Raw genomic sequence first — 25,764 nt, 5'->3', positions numbered from 1 at the left:
CAACTCGGTCACAGAGAAGCAGGTCTCCAGGAAAGAGCCTGCTGGGCCCACGGCCTTGCCTGGGAGGACTGGAGATGGTTTGAGGTCAGCCCATACTGCAGACTGTGGTATGAGACACCGAGGCCACCAGGCACCTAGCTAAGCTCAAGCTCTAGCTGCTGTGAGCTGATGGTTGTAATGGTTAACTTTAGGTGTCAGCTTGACTGGATTAAGGGATACCCTGATAGCTGGAAAAGCGTTATTAGGTGTTTCTAGGAGAGGTTAGCATTTGAATCAGTGGACTGAGTAAGGAAAATCTGCCCTCATGCAATGTGGGCGGGCACCATCAAATCGGCTGGGAGCCCAGATAGAATAAAAAGGCACATTCTCTGTCTCTCCCCTCTTGAGCTGCTCCACACATCTTCTCCTGCCCTTGGACATCAGAGGTCCAGGTGTCCGGCTTTTGGATGCTGGGACTTGCACCAGCAGCCTTGATAGCTTCTCAGGACTTCAGCCTCGGGCTGAGAGTTACACTGTCATCTTCCTTATTTCTCAGGTCTTTGGATTTGAACTGAACCATGCTACGGACTTCCCAGAGTCTCCAGCTTGCAGATGGCTTATTGTGGGAGCCAATTCCCCTAATAAATCCCTTATTGTAGATACATGCACATATACACTGATATAGTTTGGCTGTGCCCCACCCAAATCTCAACTTGAATTGTATTTCCCAGAATTCCCACGTGTTGTGGGAGGCACCCAGGAGGAGGTAACTGAATCATGTGGGCTGGTATTTCTCGTGCTGTTCTCGTGATAGTGAATAAGTCTCACGAGATTTGATGGGTTTATCAGGGGTTTCTGCTTTTTCTTCTTCCTTATTTTTTCTCTTGCTACTGCCATGTAAGAAGTGCCCTTTGCCTCCTGCCATGATTCTGAGACCTTCCCAGCCTTGTGGAACTGTAAGTCCAATTAAACCTCTTTCTCTTCCCAGTCTCGAGTATGTTTCTATTAGCAGCATGAAAACAGACTAATACGTACACAGACACACACATTACCCTATCGGTTCTGTTTCTCTGGAGAACCCTGACTAACACGCTGGCTAAGAGCATAAATGTTTCCATCAGACAGACTTCCATTCAAATCCTGGCTAGGCTACACCCTTGTCCTGCGATCTTGGGAAAACTGAGGCTCAGTTTTCTGACCTGTAAAATGGAAATGACCAATCTCAAAGGCTGTGCTGAGGATTAAATGAAGTAATATAGGCAAACTGCCTGTCATCATACTTGGCACACAGTCTGCAATCAATAAATGACAGCGTTAGCCATTATTGTTACTGTTGGCAGGCCCCCATTCTTCTTGCTTAGCCAAATCCCACAGGGTGGCAATCTTGGTCATTTATTTATCCAAAAACTGTTTACTCAGCACCTCCCATATGGCACTGGAGAAAAAGAGGCCTCAAGGAGCTCTAAGTTCGGCAATAGAGCAGAGGAATAGAGCTAACAGCTGTGACGTGGGGTGACCACAGGGGGCTGTGGGAGCACAGATGCAACCTGCCTGGCCCAGGCGGGGATGGGCAGGGAGGCCTGCCTACAGGAGGTGGCACCAGAGCTGACTCTTGCAGGCTGAGTGGGTGCAGCCTGGCAGTCACATTGGGGAAGTCGTTCCAGGCAGAAGCAACAGCCAGAACTGATGAGGAAGACAAAGGAGAGTGGTGGCTTTGGAGTGGCCGTGGGTCAATGACAGGTGGAAGAGCAGGAGATTAGCTGAAGAGGAAGTCATCCTGCTGGACGGAGGCATCTGGATTGCATCTGCAGGAGCAGGGAATTCCAACAAAGGACAGCCAGGAGCAGAGGTCATCAAATAGCCCTCCTGGACATCATCATGACTTTGCTCAAGGTGGCTGAGACTTGCTGCCCTGGAGGCTGTCCAGGGAGGGCCCCAGGCCTGGCCCTGCATCGCCCACTACTCCCTGAAGTGAGGTCAGCCTGATCATCTGGACATTGCTGCCTGGGAGTCAGCCCTAGGGGGCCCAGATTACCACTACTACCGCTGCCACCACCTATCTCCTCCTGGAAGCTGCACCTGCCAAAGACAATGCCTGGAACTTTGAGGGAAAAACAGCCCCAGTCCATCCATTTGCATCCACCCCTCGGAGGAGAAGGCCAGGCTAGAGTTGTGCTTTGCCCAGGCTGCCAGGAACTGGTGGATCCTCTATAGAGGTGGCCCCCAGGCTTTCAGATGGCACATCTCTGCTAAGGGCACATTAACCTTCCTTGACTCTGATAATTGTCCTTCTTGGAGACAGCAGCTGAATCCACAATCCAGTTCTACATATGGGAGGAATGGAGGCTCCATTCCCTCTAAAGTTCTAGCTGATGCTGTTCAGTGACAGGCCAGCTGCATGCTGTCACTGCTGCTGCAGGGACATAGGGAGCAGGAATGGCGGGGGGAGGTCACCCTCCACAATCTCTGAAAATTGGATGTCTTGAACAGCTTCGAAGTTCCACGCTGCCTCTGCAAGTGACAAGGGCTACAGGCCAGAGAGGAAGGCAAAGTACTTAATAGAATGGGTAGATGGGATAATGATTTGGGACTAAATTTTTAATCCAAGCCATAGGTGATCTCAGAAAACTCACTTAACCTTTTTGAGCCTCAGTTTCCTCTCCTGCATTACTGGCATGACTGCATTATTGGTGAAAATTTATTATGACAATGATTATGTTTCTCAAATAGGGAACTCTGCCCCTGAGCCTACATTGTGATATGGTGAGAAGTACATATTTTCCTAAGGCATTTATTTTATCCAAAGATTTTAGAGACAAGCATATTTTAAAACTGATAAATATATATTCTGGAGAAGCATATAACATTTTAATTAATTATAAAGACAAAATTTGAATTATTAAAGCAATTCTACTTTGGCTAGACTCTTTGGGCTATAGCCAGACCTTGGGACCCTGCTTCCTGCTTCCCTGTCATTGGGGACGTGTGAACCAGGCCACTGAGAGGCACAGCACAGGGAATCCTTTTTGTGACACGGGGCAAGTGTTAATATCCACTGCCTGAGAGTGGAACATTTGAGGCTGTGTGTCTTTGTGGCCCATTTTGCCCATGAACTTTTTTATTGTAACCACAACTATCTAGTCCATCTATCCATCTTTGATACAATCATAGAAAAACTATGGGCATCAAAGGATACTTCTCCTTGGAGAGTGAATATCCTGGGAATAATTCAGAGAAGAGGACGGTTGGGAACCAGCACAGGCTGGAGGAGATAGGCAGGAGGAGATGGGGCAATTGCTGGCATAGGAGACAGACACCTGGAGAATGATATGGGGGGAGGAGAAATCTAAGATCCAAGGGCCCCAGGGAAAAATGGAGGCAGAGCCACAATATGCTGTGGATCACACAAAGAGGACTCAAGACCACCTGCAGCCACAGGCCAGGTGGGAAGCAGGAGCTGCAGGGCAGGAAATGATGGCCCATTGCTAAGTATGAAGATGACTTCTCCATGTCTCTGACACTGATTTATCCCTGCCCTTTTATTGCAGACCCAGTTTAACAGTCAGTCCTCTGTGTCCCGTTGATCATGTTCTGCCAGGTTTATGGAAAAGCCATCTCAGCCTAGCCTCTGACTGTTCTCCTTCCTCAAGCTTAATACTGCTCAGTTTAGGGAACACAGCCATCTGCTTGCTGGAAGCGCATTAGCCCAGAGATGCCCCAGTTCTTTGAGTTGTGTCCTATGTGGTCGAAACTGGGGAGGTGGAGACTGCATGCAGCTTTAATGAATAACAATTGTGAAGTATATTTAAATGTATAGATTTTTAGCAGCAATAGAAATGCTGAAAGGGAGCGGGGAAGCCCATACCCCATATCCCATACCCCATGTAATTCATTTTATTCGAACTGAAGTGCACAGTTACAGGCCTGGTGCTTGCCATCGATCAGTTTTGATCAAGTGGCTGAGAATAGTTCTTAATGCCTGAAATTCTTTTTTATTTTTTCTTTTTATTTTTTAAGTTCTGGGATACATGTGCAGAACGTGCAGGTTTCTTACACAGGTATACATGTGCCATGGTGGTTTGCTACACTCGTCAACCTGTCATCTAGGTCTTAAGCCCCACATGCATTAGGTATTTGTCCTAATGCTCTCCCTCCCCTAGCCCCCCACCCCCTGACAGGCCCCAGGGTGTGATGTTCCCCTCCCTGTGTCCATGTGTTCTCATTGTTCAATCCCCACTTATGAGTGAGAATATAATGCCTGAAATTCTTAAAAAGACCTGTGGACTTTAGCGGGGGCACACATGATTTCTGCCTCCAGGTGGAAGAAGATACTTTCCCAGAACTCACCATTACCCAAAAGTGGGCCTCAGAGTCATGCATTTGGGGTTACAAATTCAGGGGCTACTGTGGGAGCCACAGTGGTTAACTTTGGCATTTCAGAATGTTCCTGCCATTGGACACCAGATGATGACCTGAAAACCTAAATCTTCATGTTCATCCAAATCTGTGAATCACTTCTGAAGCTGTCACTTTATTTCCAGCAAATAGCTCTGCAATTCTCTAAAATAGGGGATTCTACTGAGCCGAGGGCATTTCATCGATGGGAAATGAGCACAGTCTCCAGTTGTCATCTGCTCAATCCTCCTGTCCCGATGGAATCTGAATGTCTACATGTCCTAGAACAAATGGGCAATGTTTTCCCCCTGCAGCTTCAAGTTCTCTGTGTTCAGATTTCTTCAGGAAGAAAATAATATAATGAATCACAGGGAATCCAACACATTGGGTGAGAAAGCATTTGAATGAGTTTCTTCGACAAGTGTTCACCACCCAGCAATGGGATGGGCACAAGGACGAAGGAAATAAACCATCAGAGAATGTCCTCCTTAAATTATGCAATCAACCTGTCTTGTGAAGTTTGCAACCCAGACTCTTCAGATGACGCGTACTTTTTAAATTCGAATAAACCGTTAAAACTTCCTTTGTCTCTCTTCTCCTGCAGGTGCACCATCAGAGAAAGAATGCAGATTTTCGCCTATCCACAAAGCTTGGCAAGCTCTTTACTGGTAGGGGATAAGGCCTTACTAGACTAAGTACATGAAATCATTAAGTAAAACAAAATGTTTCATTAAAAATGTCAAGTGGGCAGCTTAAGGTCAAGTGAGACAGATTTGGCCTAAAGGCTATGTTGTTGTGTACACTTACAGAAAAGAATCCATAAAAAGAGCTCAACTGGGAAGTTGAAAACACGTGTAACATAGATTACAAATTTCAAGGGGCCACAGTGTAAATTTCTTTAAGTTTATTCTATTTCTTTCAGGCCCTACACACAGGCATTGGGACCAACACTTCTTTTTATGCCTGACCCAATCTCAGCAAACATTAAGGGACCACTGGGCACCAGTCACTATGCTTGGAACTTCCCTTTAATCTGCATACAGCCCTCTGAGATAGAGGTTATTAACCCCAATTTTATTGATGAATAAATAGTCTTATAAAGGTTAAGGGGCATTCAAGCCTCACTACCAGCATCTTTGCCTTTAAACCTCAGCTGCCTCTTAGTGTTTAGAAGGTGGGTAAAGTAGAAAAAAATAAACCTCAGCTGCCTCCTATCACTGCCAGCTGGAGCTGGGACTGTTTAGATACAGCCTTGGGGAACCAATTTCCTCATAGCATAGTTCTCAAACTTCAGGATGCCTACTTGAGAAACATTACAAAAAAAACAGATTTGGGGTTTCTGCAACTGATTCAGCAGGACTGAAGATGAGGGCTGGTCATCTGCATTTTTAGAAGCACCCTCCGTGGCTAAGTTGCAGGTGGCCCACCAAAGATCGCACTTTGACCTCCTCTGGCAGGACATCTCCCGCAATCACTCCTCTGTCTCCAGGCAGACACACCATACATACCAGCCCATCTTTGAAGAGAATGCTAGATTTTAGAAGCTCTTCCCAGGATCTTCTGGTCTGGTGCAGGAACCTGGAGGCAGTCCTCACCAGTTCCCAGGCCAAGCAAGGGAGAGGCAGGAAAGAAAGAGTGAGCAGGGCTTCTCTGCTCCTTCCAGGGCCAGCCGCCTGGCAGGAGTGACCTTTGCAAGCCTCGCTTGTCAAATAGCTGATTCCCACCCTCTCTGCTGCTCATGGGGGCCGGACCGGCAAGGCTCAGCTCTCCTCAGCAAGAAGGGTTCTGGCAACAATCCTCTAAGAAGGAGAGTTTACGGTTCGGTCTCTGACATTATAAAATTAATATACTTCTGAAGAGAGCAGGAGAGGACTTTCGGGGTAAATGTCTTTTTCTTTTTCCCCCCAGGGTAAAGGCCACTTAGCTCAAATTCAGTCAGCTGGCTCCATGGGACCTCGAAGTGTTTGGGGCTTAACTGTACAGGAAGAGAATGTTGTATACACAGCCCTGCTGCATTTTCTCACAATGGGTTCTAGCTCTCCCCTTGAGGCCTTGGGAAAGAACTACTGGAGTCCTTTATGGCCAGGAATCCACCCTCTCCCAGCCAAGCTCTCCTTGCCTCCACAGCACATAGGAACTCATTTACTCATTCATCTCTCCAGCCAACCATTCCCCCACCATCCTTCCATTCTGCATATAGCCAACCAACCTGCCAGCCAACATGGTTCTCACGCTTTCATTCATCAAATGTTTATCGAGCCCCTTCAGTGTACCAGGCTCACTGTTACAAAGCCAGAATCTGGAGCCATTGCTGTCTCTAAGTGCTTGTGGACTCCAGTGGTTCTCAAACTTGGCTGAAGATTAATGTGGCCTGGAGCCTTTAAAAATCTCAGTCCTATTCATCGTGTTGGGGACACACAGATGAATAGGACTCCTCGCCATTAAGGAGATTACATCTCAGAAATTTTGCTTCAAACGTAGAGGGCGACCAGATATTAAAACTATGGTTGAGATTTTATTCTCTTGCCCAACTATCAAACTCCTACTTACCTGTCAAAACCCAACTCTAATATGCTCAGCCTCCAAAACTCCTCCCCATTCACCCCAGGAGATTAGATATTTCCCGAGTGTCTTACTGTGTTTGTTCATGGCTTGATTCCAGCCTTGTTGTTGCTATTTGTATCTATCTCTAGTGAGGGCAGCAACCAGTCTTTCTTAAGTGTATTTCTCGTGCTGAGCCCATGCCTGCTGGGCAGCGGTTTAGTGGCTTTCTAACTTTTGTGAACCTAAGAATCACCTGGGAAACTTGTTAAAAACACTGACCGCGCCCGCCCCCACCCGCCAGCTCCACCCCCATGTGGTCTGACTCAGTAGGTCTGAGATTGAGGCTTAGGAATTTGCATTTTTAGTAAGTTTCTCAGGTGAATCTGATATAGGTTCTCTGCAGAACGCACTTTGATAACTATTATGCCGGTGACTCCATAAAAGTTTTTTGAATGAATGAATAAATAAAAATCAAGGAATTAAAGGTCAACAAAAAGTCTGGGAATTTAGTAAGGTCTGTGGATTGCATCCATGTTAACTTCCTAGTTTTGATATTGAATATAGTTATATGAAGTGTTACCACTAGGAGAGACTGGGTGAAGGATATGTGGGGCCTCTCCTTACTATTTTTGTAACTTCCTGTGAATCTATAATTGTTTCAAAGTAAAAAGTTAAGAAGTCTGTGGTTTTCCCAGACCTCAAGGATGTAGAGTGGTAAGTTGCTTCAGATCACTGATCAACGGACCTGTAACCCCACCCTCCGGAGACATCAACCCACAGCTGAGTACAATTAATTATAGACTTAATTATCATGAAGGAATTCCCTACTATACCTTTCATTCTTTGCCTAATTTCTCAATATCTTCCCAAATAATCTTATAATAAATATTTTCTTTTGATGTAAGGTATGTTAAAACCATTTGGGGAAGTTGAGGACAGCATTTGAGATGACGGAGACACTGTTACAAAGCCAGAATCTGGGGCCATTGCTGTCTCTACGTGCGTGTGGACTCCAGGGTTCTCAAACTTGGCTGAAGATGAAAAATCTTTAAAAAATTTTAAATCAGAGCCTTTAAAAATCTCAGTGTCTGGGCTACACCTCATTCCAATGAAAATGAGAATTTCTGGGTAGGACTCCAGGCATTAGGGTTCTTGAAAGCTCCCGGGTGATTCCAACCAGTGGCGCAGGTTGTTGGCCTGTGAGCACCCCTGTGGGCCTGTGCAGGAGGAGGGAAACTGTAGTTCCTTCTGAACTGCTGCCTCTAAACTCAGCTCAGAAAGACTCACAACACTATTCAAGGCAGGACCAGCCCTGTGATCTCTGCTGTTCTCCTTCCTCCAAGCCAAGACCTGGAGGCAGGAAGGACACCCGCTTGCCTTCCAGTGGAAGCCTTCGCTGGGTCCACAGCGCTTTCCACATGTGCAGGGACCTTCTTGTCTGTGGGGCTGAAAGACCCCTTTCACAGTGAATGGGCACTTCATATGGTCTGGAGGGCCCTCAGTGTCCCTTGGAAGTTCACCAGGGCTGGCTGGCTCATCGACAGGAGGGCTCCCAGTGTCTGTCCTGGTCAGGAAATACTTTCAGGAGAGAGTCTATCAGATCCATGCTGGAGTTTTGCCAGGGTGAAGGGGCTACATTGAGGACCCTTATGGTAGAAAAGGGGCTGGTGCCCAGCTCTGGGGGCAGAGCACCAGGTAAGGGGCTAGTGGAGCCCTGTCTGATCATAGAAGGGGTACACGATCCCTTTGGGAGCATCTGTCACCCACTGATGACGTGGTCCTGTGTGTCCCACGGAGAGGGCAGGTTTTCGGGTCCTGGGGATTCTGAAGCACGGTCCGTGGTGCCTGGAGGTTACAGACAGCCCAGTTCTCTCTGTAGTGCCTGAGGGCTCTCCACCCTCACCCTACCCCACAAGGGTGGGGGTGGGGCTGGGAAGGACCAGTGCTGACACTCCGGAGACTGCCACATAGGATGAGAGGGAGTACCCGTGACCAGAGGATACCCTCCACTTAGGGTGGTGCAGCCCCCTGGAGGCCCCGTTAGAGAGGGCCTAGTTGTCTAACCAGGCTGTGTCCACTGCTAGCTGATCAAGGGCTTCTAATGAGCTCTGGGCTCCCCAGGCTCACCTGGAGACAAATAACCAGCTTGGCTTCATAGACCTCTTGGCCATCCCTACCCACAGCTGCCCGCTCACCTCAGCTCCTTTCTCCTTTCCGCTCACCGCTGGTTTGTCAAAAACTTGTAGATCAAGCTGGGAGACAAAGCCCTCACATTGATTCACTGAACCTTACGACTGCTTTGAGTAGAAATGTGAGACCAGGTGCAGTGGCTCACGCCTGTAATCCCAGCACTTTGGGAGGCCGAGGCAGGTGGATCACTTGAGGTCAGGAGTTTGAGACCAGCCTGGCCAACATGGTGAAATCCCCATCTCTACTCAAAATACAAAACTTAGCCAGGTGTGGTGGCGGGCACCTGTAATCACAGCTCCATAGGAGGCTGAGGCAGGAGAATCACGTGAACCTGGGACGTGGAGGTTGTAGTGAGCTGAGATCGTGCCACTGCTGCACTCCAGCCTGGATGACAAAGTGAGACTCTGTCTCAAGAAAAAAAAAAAAAGCGAATTTTCTGGATGATCCAAACAGGAAAGGCAAATTTTAATTTTGGGTCTAGCCACTGTAGTAGCCATTATTTAACCTATTTTAGCCACTGCATTGTACACATTAAATCCCCCCAACTCCCCGTTTTACAGATCAGGAAAGTGAGGTCCCAGTACATACAAACATTGACTTGACTCAAGAGCCCACACATGTCATTGCTGTGTTCTGTGTGACCTCCAGGATCCTTCACACTAAGACCTAGAGGTCACTCTCATTGCCCCTGGAAGGGACCAGCACCCCTGTCCCTGGGAAATGGATGACAGTCTTCTGTAGTTGGCTGGATCAACACTGTCCACTGAGAAACAGGATGCCTAGAAGCAGAAGATCTGGGGAAGAGAAGACTTGGCAATGCCCTTCTTGACCCGCTGGATGAAAATGGCCTAGTGGGCTGAGCCCCGGTTTGGGCAGGAAGGCGAGATTTGTAGGCCCAAGCCGGCTCCCATCTCTGAGGCTCTCCCCAGCCTGCTGGGACATTTGAGGAGGAGGCTAATGTCAAAGATGGAGTGGCCCAATTTCTGTTCAAATCTGATATGGGGAGCTGGGAGGAGGGGGACAAAGGTGTGAGGAGAGGGTGGGCCCACTTCACCAGGTGCAGTTTCCCTAGATGAAGCAGAGCAGAGAATCCCCAACTCTGGTCTCACACACTGGGTGACTGAATTTGAGATAAGCATCTCATGGTGTCCTCTGTTAACATCTTCCACATCTTACTTGTATCCCATCTCCACTTACTAGCTGTGTGATTTGGGGCAATTTGTTTGTCAGTTTCTCCATCTGTGAAACAGGTATAATAACAGTATCCAGCACCCAGGGTCATAGTGAGGCGTAAACAGTTCAATGTGTGTAAAATACTCAGCACAGTGCCTGGCACACAGGCAGTACTCGGTCGGTGTTAGCTAGTAGTAACAGGTCTCTCCTGAGACAGAGTAATTTCTTTTTTCATAAGCGACACTTTGGATAGATCAAAGAACTTTCTTGCCTGTTACACAGGCTAAGACACGTAAGATTATTCTACAAAGAAAACAGAAGCATCTCCTTCCTGGGACCCTTGTAGAAACTATTGTGGTTCAGGCAAAAATGATAATAAACATGTGTTGAGGGCCTACTGTGTGGTGGGCACTTCTGTGTGCATCATCTCTTCGAGCCCTGATAGCCCTCTGCAGGTGTTTTCCTTTTATAGAAAAGGAAGCCCAGGCTCAGAGAAGGTTAAGTGCCTTGCCCCAGTTACAACTATGGTCCGAGCCTCCTCGCCCCTGCCTGCACCCGGCGACAGAAGATGGACAGACAGTATGACCTTCAGAAAACCTCTGCAACCCGAGGAGGCTCACTTGGGCTTGCTCAAGCCATCAGCAAAATGGAGATCTGAAAATAATCATGCTCCATTCAGTGTTTCTCTTCTCTCTCAGTAATACATTCTCCCGACATCCAGCAGAGCAGGGGGGTGGCCAGCCCAGGGCACTGACTGACATCTCTGAGCAGAGCTTTTCAGTGGACCAAGAGCAGACGGCATTGCGTCTGCGGAGGCCCGCGGGCAGAGTGATTGCTGGGCTCCCGCAAGAACAGGCGGTCCTTGGAGGCTTTTGACTCACACTTTGTAAATTGGTTTCATGCATGGGCTATCAGTGGGGGCCTGGCTAGATAATAGGATTTTCCAGCACAGCTCTTTCCCCCTCATCTGCAGCCACCCAAATCTCCATGCAGAGTGCCTGGAGGGGACGTGATGTGCTTGGCAGGGAGCGCCACGTCAGGCTCCACAGTCCTGGCTGGGGTGATGCGCGTCTAAGAGGCCATGGTTCAGAGCAGTGTCAGAGAACAGCTTATGTGCTCCACAAGTAAGGATGGGGGGTGTCCCAGGCAGGCACCTGCAGCCAAACCTTTCCATGGTGGGTGGGTGTGTGGGGGTTCTCAGGAAGTGCCAGGTCCTCAGGAAGTAGCCTGTGGGGCCAGGCTACTGCTCACGGCGGACTGCAGGGTACCACCAGCCTCGACTGTCCACAGCAAGTCCCTCCATGCCCAATCTGACCCAGAGGGAGGCACATCAGAGCCCAGAAGCCCAAGCAGCCCAAGGGCAACCATGCCCCAGAAGCAGACGTTCGTGAAGGTGTCGCTGGGGAAGCATTCTCAGGAGAAATGGGGAGGAGGAAGGAAATAAGAATGTGGTCTGGGCCCGAGATCAGCTTCAGTCTCATCCCACTGGGAGCTCAGGAGCACAAATGATACCACAAGGTCAGGCTCACCTTGAGGCAAGGGGCCTGGTCTTTTTTCCCTACTGTCTGTTAGTCGGTCATCAGCTGTTGGCTTAGGGCAAGGGAACTGAGAAGGCATGTAGCTAGCCTCTGATGGCAGGCAGCTCCTACTCAGCTAAGGTGAATTATCCAGAGAAGGGGCAGCTGGGGGCTTTAGTGGCCAACACACACAGGGGCTGGGGGATGGGCTGCACCCATCCAGCAAAGGGGACTTGGGGGGGTACAAACATCCCTGCACCATGCCAGGGCACAGCTCAGCTGGAACCCTGTCAAGAGCAGCCTGGTGATTCTGACTTGTAGAAAGCTAGAGGGCCGACGTGCCAGACAGCTGTACAATGGGCAGTGTCTGTGACAGACTCAGCCATCCCCCAACAACCTTACGCTGACACTACAAAGCCAGTGATTCTCAAATCTGCCCGCTTATCTTTTCCCAGCAGGGCCACAGGGCTGCAAGTTTCATCAAGGGCAGCATCTGGGAGCCTCTGCCCAGGGCCCCTGAAGCCAGGGCCAGCCCCATCTGCACGCAGGCACACAGACACCTATCAGAGTTATTCTGTGACGATCCAAAGCCTCCTACCCAAGAGCCTTTAATACAAGTTTGCTGCTGAAACACAAATATCCGCCTTCGATGCGGAAGAGAGATTAAATTAGGAACAATCTTAACTCTTTCTGGCAGAGGGAAGCGAGCGAGAGCTGTCAGTTCCCCAATGATAGATTGTTAAGGAAATCCAGGTTTAAAGGCATTTCATAAGTTTGCTTTTGCCTGCTAATAAAGAGAGTCAGCTAACGGAATCCGATCACCAGGCGAGATCGTAATGAGATAATGCAATGTGTTCCACAGAGACCCAGCCAGCTCCTTGAAATTCCTCCGACAGAGTTTCTGAAGTACCACATTGTGACAAGGAAGGAAAAGTAAGAGGGAAAGAGAGAAGGGGAAATGGGCATAATTAGCCAAGTAGATTAGGTGATTCAACAAAGATCATACGGTCTCAGCAGGCTGAGGGGCTGTGGTATTTATCATCTACCTCCCACCTGCTTCTTGGTCTCCAGGCCTGTGTGTTTTCTCAGTGAGACGAGCAAGCTCAGAGTCATGTTCCTGGAATATGCAGAGATTGGAGGCCCGATCACAAGCAAGGTGCCTGGAGTCCTCACCGGGTAGCTGGGAGTGGGCCTCAGCGGGGTCTCTTCCAATACCCCAAGGGTTTGAGGGAAGGGGCTCTGTTCTGAGGGACCCTCAGCCTAGGCTTGAGGTCACTCAGCCCCGTGTCCAGCTGGCTGTCAGCTGCGCACTGAGTGTTCAGGTTGGGTGGCTGCGATAGCTTGGGCTCTGCTTTAAAGGTGTTTGGCCCCTGCCCTGGGGGTTGTTCTGGGGCTGAATTACACCCTGGGTTTATGCCGTGGTCTGGGCTGGGCTAACTCTGTGTGTTCACTTGGACACCAATGGTCAACCTGTTTGGTAAACCAGAAAAGCAGACTCATCCACACGTAAAGAAAATGTAATTCCGGGCTTAAGGCAATAAAATAAACTTCCAAACTCCTATTTACTATTTCAGCAAGCTCAGCCCCCACACCCACTCTACTCTTGTCACCACCCTTGTAGGCATGGACAACCTTTTTTTGCTCTAAAGGACTTTGAGAATCTGAAGGCTATGAAAACCTCTTTCCAGAAAAAGTGCAGACACACATAGACACCAAGTTATCATGTAATTTCAAGGGCTTACAGATCCTGATCCTGAATCCTAGCTTTCAAAACTCTGGAGAGGAGGGGGTGATCCTCTCTTTGGTGTACCCTGTGCAGACAGATGCAGCCCAGGCAGGAGGCCATCTGGAGCTGGTCCAGCCCTAGAGACAGGGAGTACAGTTGCATTTCCTGTACTGCCCAGATTGTGTTTCCAGGCCTCTGGGTATCTGGGGTGAAAGAGAAGCCAGTGGCCAGCAGGGCAGACAGTGGTGACAAGAAGTGAAGGCCAGGGATGGTGGCTCTAAGGTGCAGGTGGCAGCCCACATGATTGTCTCTTATCTTGTGGGATCTCTGTCACCCCCCCCCCCCCGTTCCCTAAATGGCCCAGTAGATGGTCCCTTGGAAGAAAAAGGGCTTTTGTACATATTTTGGAAGGCAGCATAGAGTAGGTGCTGGGAGACCATGTCCTCTGCTATAGCCAGAGGGAGAGAACCCCAAGGGACAGAATGGTGCTGGCTACACGGGAGAGGTAGAGGTAACTGAGGCTCTGGAGCCTGGAAGGACTCCCAGAGGGAGGGTGGGTGGGTCTGGGGTATTGGAGACTGCTCACTTCCTGCCCGGGGACTGGAGGGACTCTGAGCTGACTGTATCCATAAGTTTAGACATAGCCATTGGCGTTGCTGCCTAAAAGGGGCTTCTTTCTCTCAGTGATCACTGATGTATCGTGTCCCTATAATTGTGTATTGTATTTTGGCGTTGGTGCATCCAGAGGAGATTGGAAATCCAGATCGAACCCTCTGTCCCTGGCAGGACATCCATCACACACTGAGGGGACTGGGTAAGGTGAGGGAAAGGGGTGGAAAGTCAGGGGGTGCTCAGATGCAACCAGAAAAAAGTGGGGAGCCATGCGGAGGAGGATTTTCTCTGGATCTCAGAATCCTTTGTGGCCCAGTGCCCGGCTAGCAATGCTCACACTGCTCATGTGTCTGGACTTGCAGAGAGGATCAGGGCATGGGGAATGGGGGCCCTGGTATCCCAGGGGCCTAGACTTGTCTCTCAGTCATTCAATGACGAGCATTACTTGGGTACCACCTTATGCCAGACACTGTTCTAGGCACTGGGGATACCACATGAAACAAAATAGACCACGTTCTTGGAGTAGGTATGCTATTAGAGGCGCTCAGGCATGGATCCTGGTCTGCACATGTGGGGACCAGATGCCCCACCATCACCAGATAAGCTCCCCAGCCTCCCGTTCTTGCAGGGTGATAGGATAGACCCTTCCTCAAAATGGATCAGGGGAAGAGCTACAGGGCTTCTGGCCCCCATCCTCCCACCTCCATCTCCTTGAGCTAAGAAGACAGACATCAGGGTCCATCTCCTTCCACCACCCAACTCACCAGGGTCTAGGCCTGGATCTGGCAGGACTCTCTGAATGGGCTGTGGCACGTCACTTCCCTCTCTGCTCCTTGGCATTCTTAACTCTAAGATGAGGCTAATGACACCAGCTCCAGGTGTCATCACATCACCAGAATTCTGTTAGGACCATGGAACCCACAGAAAGTCTGGTCTGAGAAGAGACTTCAGGAATCCTTGAGCCCAATGGCCTCATTTATATAAGAGAAACCAAGGTCCACAGTGGCTCCTACTAAGGTCTTGTCTTAGAATGCTCCTGATGGATGAGAGGCTCTTTGTAAACATGACGGGTTGTTTTGTTACTTTTGCTATTTTTCCTTTGAGCTGGCTGGCCTCCCACGGCCCAAGCAGAGAAAGGAGGCACGAGCCAAGAGTTCTCCCTGTGGGTCCCCAAGTCTTTCATTTGTCCTCAAAGACCTTGTTGGCCTCAGGACCCGTGGAGCTCCCCCTGCTGTGACTGCCCAGTGCCTCTAAGGGGACAGAAGCTGTTTATTGGTTTCTTGCATGGTGGGGGAGGCTGGAGATATAGGCTAATTAAACCACAGACAGATTCCTCAGCAGTTGGCTGGGACCATAAATGCTGTAACAACAGTAAAAGGCCAGAGATGACAGATGGAGCTTTTCCAGGATTATGTCACCATCGAGCCCAAACACGGCCTCCACTGTACCCCTCAGCTTCAGGGCCATGCTCCATAGGGTGATTGCTCTGCACCAGGGAAGTCTATAGATGATTAGGGGAAAAAGCAAAAACAAAAGACAGGAGTAGAACAGGCTCAACCCAAATGCAGTGTCAAGAAGTAGCAACCTGACCACACTGTGGTATCCCTGAAAGAATAGGAACCTGTCCAAGATTCTTCTCAAAGGGAGAGCAGGGATGTTCTTCCCAAAGTCGAACTGAAATCCCTTCTGCTGCCAAGACAGCAAAGGGATGGGGACAAGGAAGATGATTTGCCAAGATACAGACGCCACGAGCTGGGGAAGGGTCCTTCATGATGATCAAAAGCTACCCTGGGGCATGTCCTGATGGCTCCCTGACAGTTGCCCCTGTCAGGATTCCTGCCTGTTGCACTGCCTTCAACCCACCTTTTTCAGGAAGTTGACCTCGATGAGATTAAGCCAAAATCTTGACTTTGTTTTCTAGGCTACCCGCAATCAATGAGCTGGAGGGAGGGAGGAAGAGAAAGGCAAAGAAATGATCTCACCATTAGAAATAACCTTCAGGGGAAAGTCTTCATCTGGTTATGGAGTCAGCCAGGTTGGCTCTGGGTCCCCTCTCTGCTGGTGCCCAGTGACATTGGCTTGGACAGTTCATGTAACCATCCCTGGACTTCTGGTTCCTCTGCTGTAGTAAAAACAGCTAAATATTCCTCCCTTGTGGGTATACTGTGAAGCTCCAGAGAGATCATGCATTTACAACTGCAAAGTGCTTGGTAGAGATGAATTGTGGTTTTTCAGCCACTCATCGGAGAACACAGGCTCCAAGAGGAGCTAGAACCTTCTTTACCCTGGAGAAGAAATCCTCTCTTTCCTTGATAATGAATTCCTCGGAGCTCGCAGAATCAGAAAAGCCATGCTAAAGTCTAACCTCACACCCAGGTGCAGCCAGGCTGCTGAAGGGACAGACCCAAACAGCAACTGTGAGACGGAGGAGCTGGAGCTCAGGAGAGGCCCGGCTCCCACCTCCCTCCAGCTGGGAAGATGGTACAAATTTGGCCAGTCCATTCCTCTGTCTCCCAGCTGCCCATGTTCCTCAAAACCTACAAGGTCACTCAGCCCAGCTGGAGTTCTAGCTGGAGAACTGACATGATGAGATCTGACAGCCCTTTCTACTGCTGCCAGCCCAGGGCATGGACAAAGGCTGCAGGCTGCTGGTAGAGTGGGGAGGGGTAGCTGTGTCTCAGCCTGGGCATGGCCCGGGGAGGCCAGGAGGACCAGAGGTGCTAAAAGAAAAGCTGAGGAGCAGGTTTGTAGGAAGTCCCCCGGCACTCCCCTGCCCACCTCCCACCTGGCACCCTCACCACACACCTCACGCTCTAAGACCAGCCCCAGTGTTCAGGAGCCACCAGCACTGGGGTTGTCTGATTGGGTCACCCCATGGATGGTAGCTCTGCAGGAAATGGGTGAGGATGAAGAGGGGCATCTGTGATCTGCAGATGCTTACGTTTGCCACAAGGCTGGGGTCCCCAGCTGAGAGCTCATCTCCCAGGTCATGTCTTTAGACAGCCCCTTTCTGTTCTCCTAGTTGGGAAGAAGAGGAATGAACACTTGGAAAGCCCCTGCTTTGTACTGGGCTGCGCCAGCCACGTAAGCTCCCTTATTCATCCATGGTGGCAGACAGGGACCCTAGGGCACAATGACACACTCACACCCCACACTATGAAGAGAGTTTAGAAATGTTTACAAAGGTGTGGGTGGAGTCTAATGAAACCAGCCAAAGGTAGTGCCATGTCCTTGCCTGGCAACAGCAGGGCCCTTACCCCCCCGTGGGCCTGGAGGGGCAAGAGAAGGAACAGGTACTGCCCCTGCAGAGACCAGCAGGGGAGGTCTCTGGGGAGGGCTGGGGAGCCTGGGGAGGGCTGTCTGATCCAGGGATGCAGCCAGCTTGTGAGGACCCTGCAGGGAAAGAATTAGGGAAATAAATCCCCAGTTTTCCTGTTTTTCCCTCCCCCATGTTCTGCTAGTGCTACCCACTGGCCTGACACAGACAGAAGCCAGAGAGCAAGGGAGCTCACTGATGCCATCCAACTGGGGAAGCCTTGGGTGTGGGGCCAGGGGCAGAGCAGGTAGAGAGTAGACCTAGAGAGGTAGGCAGCAGGTGGCCAGCATGCAGGAGATAGGAGTGACTCCTTTTACAAGTGCCCAAAGTCAACAGCTGATGACGAAGCCAATTTTTATGGCCGTGCTCTTACTAATGTCTTCTGTCAAATCGCTTATCTCCAAGAAAGTAAGACAGAAGGTAAAAGAGGATGGGTCATAGGGTCTGTGTAGCCCACTCAATCCAAGCTTCCAGCTCCAGCAGCTCCCTAGCCTCTGGTACTCTGAAAGTCCCTCAGGTCTACAGTGGGGACAGATTCTAGCCCAGCTTGGCCATCAACTGGCTCCTGACCTTAAGAAATGCCTTAGGCTCTCTGGACTTCAGTTTTTGCATCTGTGAGGGAAAAAAAGTAATAAAATGATCAAAAATAATTATCTCTCTGTTTTCATTACAAATAGTTTTAAAGTATAAGTATTCACATGTACACACAAATGACATTGTTTGGCATTAAAGTCAACCCATAAATGCAAGAGAAAAATCGTTCTTTAATTCAACAAATTCTTATTGAACAACCCAAAAAGTACAGCCATTCTTCCTGGTGCTGGGGACACAACAGCACACAAAATAGGCAGGTGTCTGCATTTATGGAGGTTCTGGTCTAGTTGGAGGAGACAGACAATGACAAACAAATGAATACACAGTAATGTCAAGTGGAGATAAGCGCTTTGGGGAAAAGAACAGGACGACAGCAGGGCCCCTCCCTCACTGTGGGCCTGGAGGAGCAAGGGAAGGAGCAGGTACTGGCCCTGCAAGAGCCCAGCTGCCTGCGGACAGCTGTCTGATAGGAGTTGTGGCAAGTAGGGAGTGTTGGAAGTGAGGATTACAGTTGTATGTAGGGTGGTTGGGGAAAACCTTCAGGTACGTTTTTTTTTTCTTTTTTTTTAAGACAGGGTCTCGCTCTGTCCCAGGCTGGAGTGCAGTGGTGCAATCATGGCTCACTGCAGCCTCGAATTCCTGGGCTCAAGCAATCCTCCTGCCTCAGCCTCCCAAGTAGCTAGAACCACAGGTGTGCACCCCTATGCCTGTCTAATTATTATTATTTTTGTAGAGACGAGGATTTCCCTATGTTGCCCAGGCTGGTCTCAAACTCATGGCCTCAAACTTGGCCTCTCAAAGTGCTAGGATTACAAGTGTATAATAAATCTTTTGCACAAAGGCCTGAAGGAATAGAGACATGCAGAGATCCCGGGAGAGGAAACAGCAAGTGCAAAGGCCCCGAGGCTGAGGCACACTGGGCATGTCTGAGAAGACACATGGAGGGATGCATGGACAGAAAAGAGTGGCCCAGATGCAGGGAGTAGGAACCACACCTCCATGCTAATAAACAGAAGGAAAGCGAGGGCAGAAGTGGGAAGCACTGTTAGAAGCTACTGCAGTAGCTGAGGGAAGAGGTGATAGCTTGGACCAGCTGGAGGTCCTGAGGGGTCAGACACTGGCCATCTATTGAAAGGGAAACCAAAGGATTTGTTGATGGAGTGGATGTGAGATATGAAAGACAAAGAGGAGTTAAGACTGATTCCAAGGCTGCATGGCCTGAGCAACTAAGGGTGGTGTTGTGGCTTACAGAGCTGGGAAAGATGGCGGGTGGAGCAGCTTTGAGAGGGGAAAGTAGGAATGCTGTCTTGGATGTGCTGAGTAGATGTGCATGGTCTGGAATTTCAGAGCAAGGACTTGGCTGAGTGAGGCATCTAGGAGCTGTTGGCATTTAGATGGTATGAAAGCCACGGGTCTGGGGGAGACCAAGTGGGATTGGGGAGAGACAGGAGAGGAGGCAGAGGCCTGAGCCACAGTGGGGGCTGGGTCAGGGGCCAGCCTAAGGGACTGAGAAGCAGTGACCAGTGAGGCAGAAGAACCAGACAAGGAAGGCCCAAAAACAAAACCACAGACTCATCCCCCATTTGAATACAGCTGCCCAGATCCACATGAGAATAGTAGCATATCAGAATAAGCAATGCATTAAAAGAACAGAATCTCATAAGCAGTTTGTAAATGTAGATCTAGGAGCTGCCATGGCTTTTTTGCCACCATGAGGGAAGCCCACCTGAGGGGGAGGCTGATCTAAAGAGAGGGCCCCGGCTCGGCAGGAAACTTGGAGGGTTCGCCAGGGATTACTTTATCCCAGTACCACAGGCTGATTCGACATTATAATATATATTAAAATAGGTCACTGGATGATAAAGGAAAATTCTATATGGTTATGTCACTACACATCAAGAAACATTTGATAAAATTCTATGTATTTTTCCCATTTTAAAAGATGCCTCAACAAAGCAGGAAGGAAAATTAAGCTGTCTTAATTATATAACATTCAGAAAAACCTTAGAAACATTTCCCATTCTGTCTGGAAACAATATAGCAATGCCCCTCCTATCCAGCATGATTTAAGAGAAGAAAAAGAAGGATGGAAGAGAAAACTATTATTTTCAGATTATATGATCATCTTCTATGAAATCCAGCGGAATGAAATGACAGGCTGTTAGATAATAAGATTCCAGCGCAGTGGTAGAGTTAACAGAGCAACAACCAAAACCCAAAGCTTCCCTCCATGCCACCAATTAAAAATAGATACATTCAAACATAAAAAAAGAACAAATAATAACAACAAATGCCTTTAAGGTCCCAAGGAATAAACGCAATAAAATATGAACGAAACTTTTATAGAAAAACTATAAAACTCTACTGAGTATCACATAAGAGGATCTAAATAAATGGTGAGACATCTAATATTCCTAGATGGGAAATATCAACATTGTAAAGAGGTCAATTCTCCCCAGATTCAAAGCAACCTCTGTCAAAATCCCAGCACAATTTTATGGAACTTAATGCAGGTAATTTAAATTCATCTGGAAGAGAAAGGGAACAAGAATAGCCAGGCAGATGTTGAAAAAGAAGTATGATGAAGAAGGATTTACCCAACCAGCATAAAATATATTACAATTACATAAGCCATAGTCATTAAAACAGCAAGATGTTAGCCTAAGAATAGACAAACAGTTAAGAAACAGATCATGTGTGTACAGGATTATATGATAGCATTTCTAATTAATGACCAAGGGTAGGACCATCTATAGATAGCACAGGAGCAGTTACTTGTTATATCAGTTTAGTCACCGCTGCCTGCTGCCCATAACAGAGAACTTGACTCAACCAGGCTTCAATAATAAGAAAATACATTGCTCATGTAAGGAAGGCCAAGACAGATAAGGAGGTAACGAGGCTTCCAGGCTGCCCTAATCCACGGCCCTGGCTCCATCCCTTGAAGTTTCATGAATAGCCAGGACCTTCTCTTTACATCAGCCTCCCCCTCAGGCGGGCTTCTTTCACGGTGGCAAAAGAGCCATGGCAGCTCCTGGATCCACATCTACAAAGCATCATGTCCAAAGGAAGCAAGGGGTCTCCGCTCTTCCCCAGGGATCATCTTTTAGCAGTAAGCAAAATATTTTTCCCAGATGCACTCAGTAAACTTGCCCTCACCCTAACTGGGTCATGCACTGATCCTGAACTAATCAACGTGACCAACTTCATGCCATGCTCTGATGTTTAGGCGAGGTATATGGGATTACCCTTAAACCAATAAAGCCTAGCCCTAAAACCTGAGGCATAAATGGGCACAAGGTGAAAGCCTAAATGAAAATACAGGGTAGGGAGGAATAAACAAGAAGTGGGCCACCAATAACGGCGCCAAAGCTATCTACTTGGAAAAAAATACAGTTGGGCCCTATTTCCCACCATACACAAAATAAATTTCAAATTGACTAAAGAGCTACATAAGAGAGGTGAAAACTATAAAACTGTTAGAAGAAAATACACTTACAACTTTGGCATAGAGAAGACGTTCTTAAGGAGACACACACACAAAAAAAGCCCCTAAATAAAAAAATGGATACATTGACTGCCAAAATTGTTTCTGTCTGACCAAAACGAACAAACAAACAAACAAAAACCCTATAAGAACAATTGAAAAATAATTTAAAGACTGGGAGAAATAGACGAAACATGCATAACACATATAAATCAATATCCAGGATATAGAAAGAGTTTCTACAAAATGATAAGAATAGGCAAAAAAAAGAGTATGTAATTCATAGAAGAGGATGCATAAATAAGCAGTGAGTGTATGTAATTTTTAGTAAGTATGAAAATGCTTACTAAAATTAGGGAAATTCAAATTAAATCATATATTTTATTTTGGTCAAAATTATAATATTGGTAATAATCAGGGCTCCAGGGAGTGTGGAGAAATGGGAAGTTTGATACGCTGTTGGGACTGTAAATTGGCAAAGAATGTTTGTTCAAATTAAATACACCATTACTCAACTAATTCTGCCAGGAATTTCATTTCACATCTATCCTAGAGAAATACTCCTTTATGTTTACAGAAAAGCACTGACAAAGATGTTCTTCGTTATATTGTTTCTAGTAGTGACTCAAATGTACAAGAGGGGAAATAATTAAAGATACATGCAGACATATGTATATACAAATGCATACATATACATACATAATAGAATACTATTTAGCAGATAAAAATGAGGCAGATCTATAGGGAGTGGAATTGAAATAGCTCCAAGTCATATTTTTAAGTGAAAAGAGCAAATTGCAAACCATATGTACCACATTTTAACATTTACATAAAAAACAAACAAAAGATCCTACATGTTTCTATTTGTATGTGTATGTAAAATGCATAGGCAGCTGTCTGTGAGGCTTCACTCATTCCCTAGTCACCACTAGGAAGGGGGCTGGGAAGGAGCGAGAAAGGGAACGCTTAGGCTTTATCAGTACTGTGTGTATTTTTAAAACGTAACTATATATACCTCCTATAGTTAAAAATAAATGTAAACATTTAGCTTTCCTTTGTGCACTTGCTGAGGGTGTGCCACTCGTGTGTTCTGGCTCACCCACCTTGTGCCCTACCACCTTGGATGAAGGAAGCACACGTTTCTGGTTCCTCCCCACCAGGGCTTCCTGGCGAACCTGAGGAAGGCTCGGGATTCCCAGAATCCCCTAAGGGCTAGGCATGGTGTGGTTGCAAAGCACACGGGCTTTGGAGCCAGAAGACTTCAAAGCCTGAGTTCTGCCCCCACTTCTTGCTAGCTATGCAACTTTGGTCAAATGAATCCCTCTGTGCCATGATGTTTCCATCTGTAAAGAGGGCTAACTGGTAAGAATACCTTCTTGCAGGGCTCCTGGGAGAACTGAATGAACATCAGATCCACTGGGCATTAAAATATATTTTTTAAGTTTGAAAATGTTACTCTAACACCAGGTTTAGGGATCGCCTGTCTTTTCCAAACACTTGCAGTGACCCCTCCCTTACAGGAGGAACAGCGCTGAATATGAGTTCCCTCCCCCCTCCTCTCCTCTCTGCCTTCCAATGTCTATGTGTGCTCACTAGAGCTGTGCACTCAGGTGAACAATGACCCCCGTTAACCTCTTTGATTAAGTCTTTGTCCTCCTAGTCCCCATCTACACACCTGTTAGCAAGTAGCAAAGGCTGCCCCTGCCTCTGGGCAGCCAGCAGCTCCCCTGTGGCCCTGAGCCTGCTAAGGGCTGAGCTGGCCCTTCCCCGAGCTGTCTTTGTTAGCATGGGATTGGCAGCCTCCTAGAAGCCAGCTGGGAAATGACTTCTGAACCACACCAAAAGGAGCAGAAGGTTAGCAACTCTTTGCCTCTACTCCTCCTTGGGCCCAGGCCTGCCTTTACACCTGCTTCTCAGGGAAGAGTAAACTACTCAGATCTTCCCTCCTCCAGGCCAGGCCCTGCCTCTGGAGGGCAGACAGAGATAGTCGGAGAGGAAAATCACTTCTGATCACTGCCAGTCTATTGGCCAGCCAGGTCACCGGCCCCTGCCTCCCGAGACGCAGCTGTAGATGGGAGATGAGGGAGCAATATCTGCCCAAATTGCTCCTGCTGCTCTCCATGTCATTCGCCTGTCGCTATCCTCCAAAAAACATGTCCATCATCTGTGAGCCCCAGGCTTTTCTCTCTCTCTGCTTGGACCCAGGGACAGAGGAAGCTTGAGAAGATTGAGCAAAGTCTCCTGTTCTCCAGTCCTCCTCCCCTTCCTGCTCCCCGAGGGGTACCAGAACCCACACCCAGCCATGTGTGCAACTAAGTGTGCACATGCCCTCCAGGGTTCACCCTGCAAACCTAGATGATCGCTCTGAGTCCTCTTCTCCAGCCCCTGCCTTTGGCCCAGAGGGCACCTGAATCTTTCCCTACATTTATTCTTATTCTTATGTATTTATTTTTAAATTCATGCAAACCAACAACTTGCACCTACATTTATTTTTAAAGACACCCAAGAACAAAGATTTCATCATGTTTAATTGTCCTTTAAGACCTGGCTTAAGCATCATAGCCTCTGTGGAGCCCTCCAGAGCCCCCCTCTCCTTCCCCATGGAGCCTTTTCCCTTGTGTCTCCGGCTGTCTGGTGAAAGTGCATCAGTCATAGAACTTACTCCATGGGGTTGCATTTTGTCACATCTCCATCTCCCCCACCACACTGTGTCATCTGTATCTAAAACACAGTGATGACACATGTTAGATACACGTCAATGAATGATGGATGGTTGGCTGGACAGATGAATGGAAAGCCTCCTGCCAAGGACTGAATGTTTGTGTCCCCTTAAAATTCCTGTGTTAGAATCCTAACCCCCAAGGTGATAGTATTAGAAGGTGGTGCCTTTGGGAGGTGATTAGGTCATGATGGAAGAATCCTCATGAATGGGATTTGAAAGTGGCTCCAGAGAGCTCCCTTACCCTTTCTGCCATGTGAGGGCACAGTGAGCATACAGCTGTCTGTAAACCGGGAAGCGAGCCCTTGCCAGACACTGAACCCGCCAGTGACTTGATTGTGAATTTCCCAACCTCGAGACTGTAAGAAATCAATTCTGTTGTTTATAAGCCACCCGGTCTATGGTGTTGTCATAGCAGCTCAAATGGACTAAGACATCTCCCTTGCTCATCCTCCCCAGCTTCTAAGATGTAAGGCAACACAAGTTCTTCCTGCTGCCTACTCTTTCAACAGTCATAACTCTGTTGGCCTATATATGTATTTATAACAGAGAATTGGCCAGGCATGGTGGCTCATGCCTGTAATCCCAGCACTTTGGGAAGCCACAGTGGGTGGATCACCTGAGGTCAGGAGTTCAAGACCAGCCTGACCAACATGGTGAAACCCCATCTCTACTAAATACAAAAAATTAGCCGGGCATGGTGGCGCATGCCTGTAATCCCAGCTACTTGGGAGGCTGAGGCAGGAGAATCACTTGAACCCGGGAGGCAGAGGTTGCAGTGAGCCAAGATTATGCCATTGCACTCCAGCCTGGACAACAACAGCAAAACTCTGTCTCAAAAATAAATAAATAAATAAAATAAATATAACAGAGAATCTTCATAGACATCATTGCACCTGATAGGCCAGCGGTTCTTCTCCTTTTTGGAGGAACCCAGGCTTCTTTGAGAGTAGAAAAAAATTATGAACCTCAGAAAAGTGTGTAAGTGTACAATTTTCTTAATAAGCGGCTTGCAGATACTACTGAAGGGCACCGAAAGGCATCCATAGACCTAGGTTCAGAATCCCACCATGATGGTCTACACAGAGACCAATGTTCTTTCCTCTGCATATACAGCCCTGTGTTAAGATGACAGGAAATGAGTGGGCATCTGCCCTTCGTTGAGCTGAAGATCATTTCTGAGACTCTCTCACTCCATTTTTCTTCAAAGTATGTACTTGTTGTTCGCAAAGCAAGTGATTTGCCTTACATTCTATAGTGATAATAAACAGGTTTCTTCTTGAGATTATTATGTCTTGAAAATGGGGTGTCCAATGCAAGTACTTAGGATTCTCTGGACGGTGCCCCCATTGGAGGCCCTGGGCTGGTTGGGCAGCCACAGAACACGTGGAGTGCCCGTCTTGTATGCACCCAGCAAGAGGAGCAGGAGGGCTGGATCCACCCCTCCCTGCCTCCATGAGAGTTCTCTCGGACAGAGTGAGTTTCGTGCTTAGAGTCTGAGGGCCTCATCGC

At 48.1% G+C, this 25,764-nt stretch overlaps 1 long non-coding RNA gene across 1 annotated transcript; it reads left to right on the top strand.

Moving 5' to 3' along the window:
• The first annotated feature begins 910 nt into the window (after positions 1-910).
• LOC134740224 (uncharacterized) lies at positions 911-7,900 on the top strand. Its single transcript, XR_010127523.1, has 3 exons — positions 911-935; positions 4,979-5,042; positions 7,824-7,900. It is a non-coding gene; the product is annotated as an uncharacterized LOC134740224 (long non-coding RNA).
• Positions 7,901-25,764: the final 17,864 nt, after the last annotated feature.

This window comes from Pongo pygmaeus, chromosome 9, assembly GCF_028885625.2.
Source record: "Pongo pygmaeus isolate AG05252 chromosome 9, NHGRI_mPonPyg2-v2.0_pri, whole genome shotgun sequence".
Lineage (NCBI taxonomy): Eukaryota > Metazoa > Chordata > Mammalia > Primates > Hominidae > Pongo > Pongo pygmaeus.
Note: the sequence above shows the minus strand (reverse complement) of the source record. Positions and strands in the feature narration are given on the sequence as shown.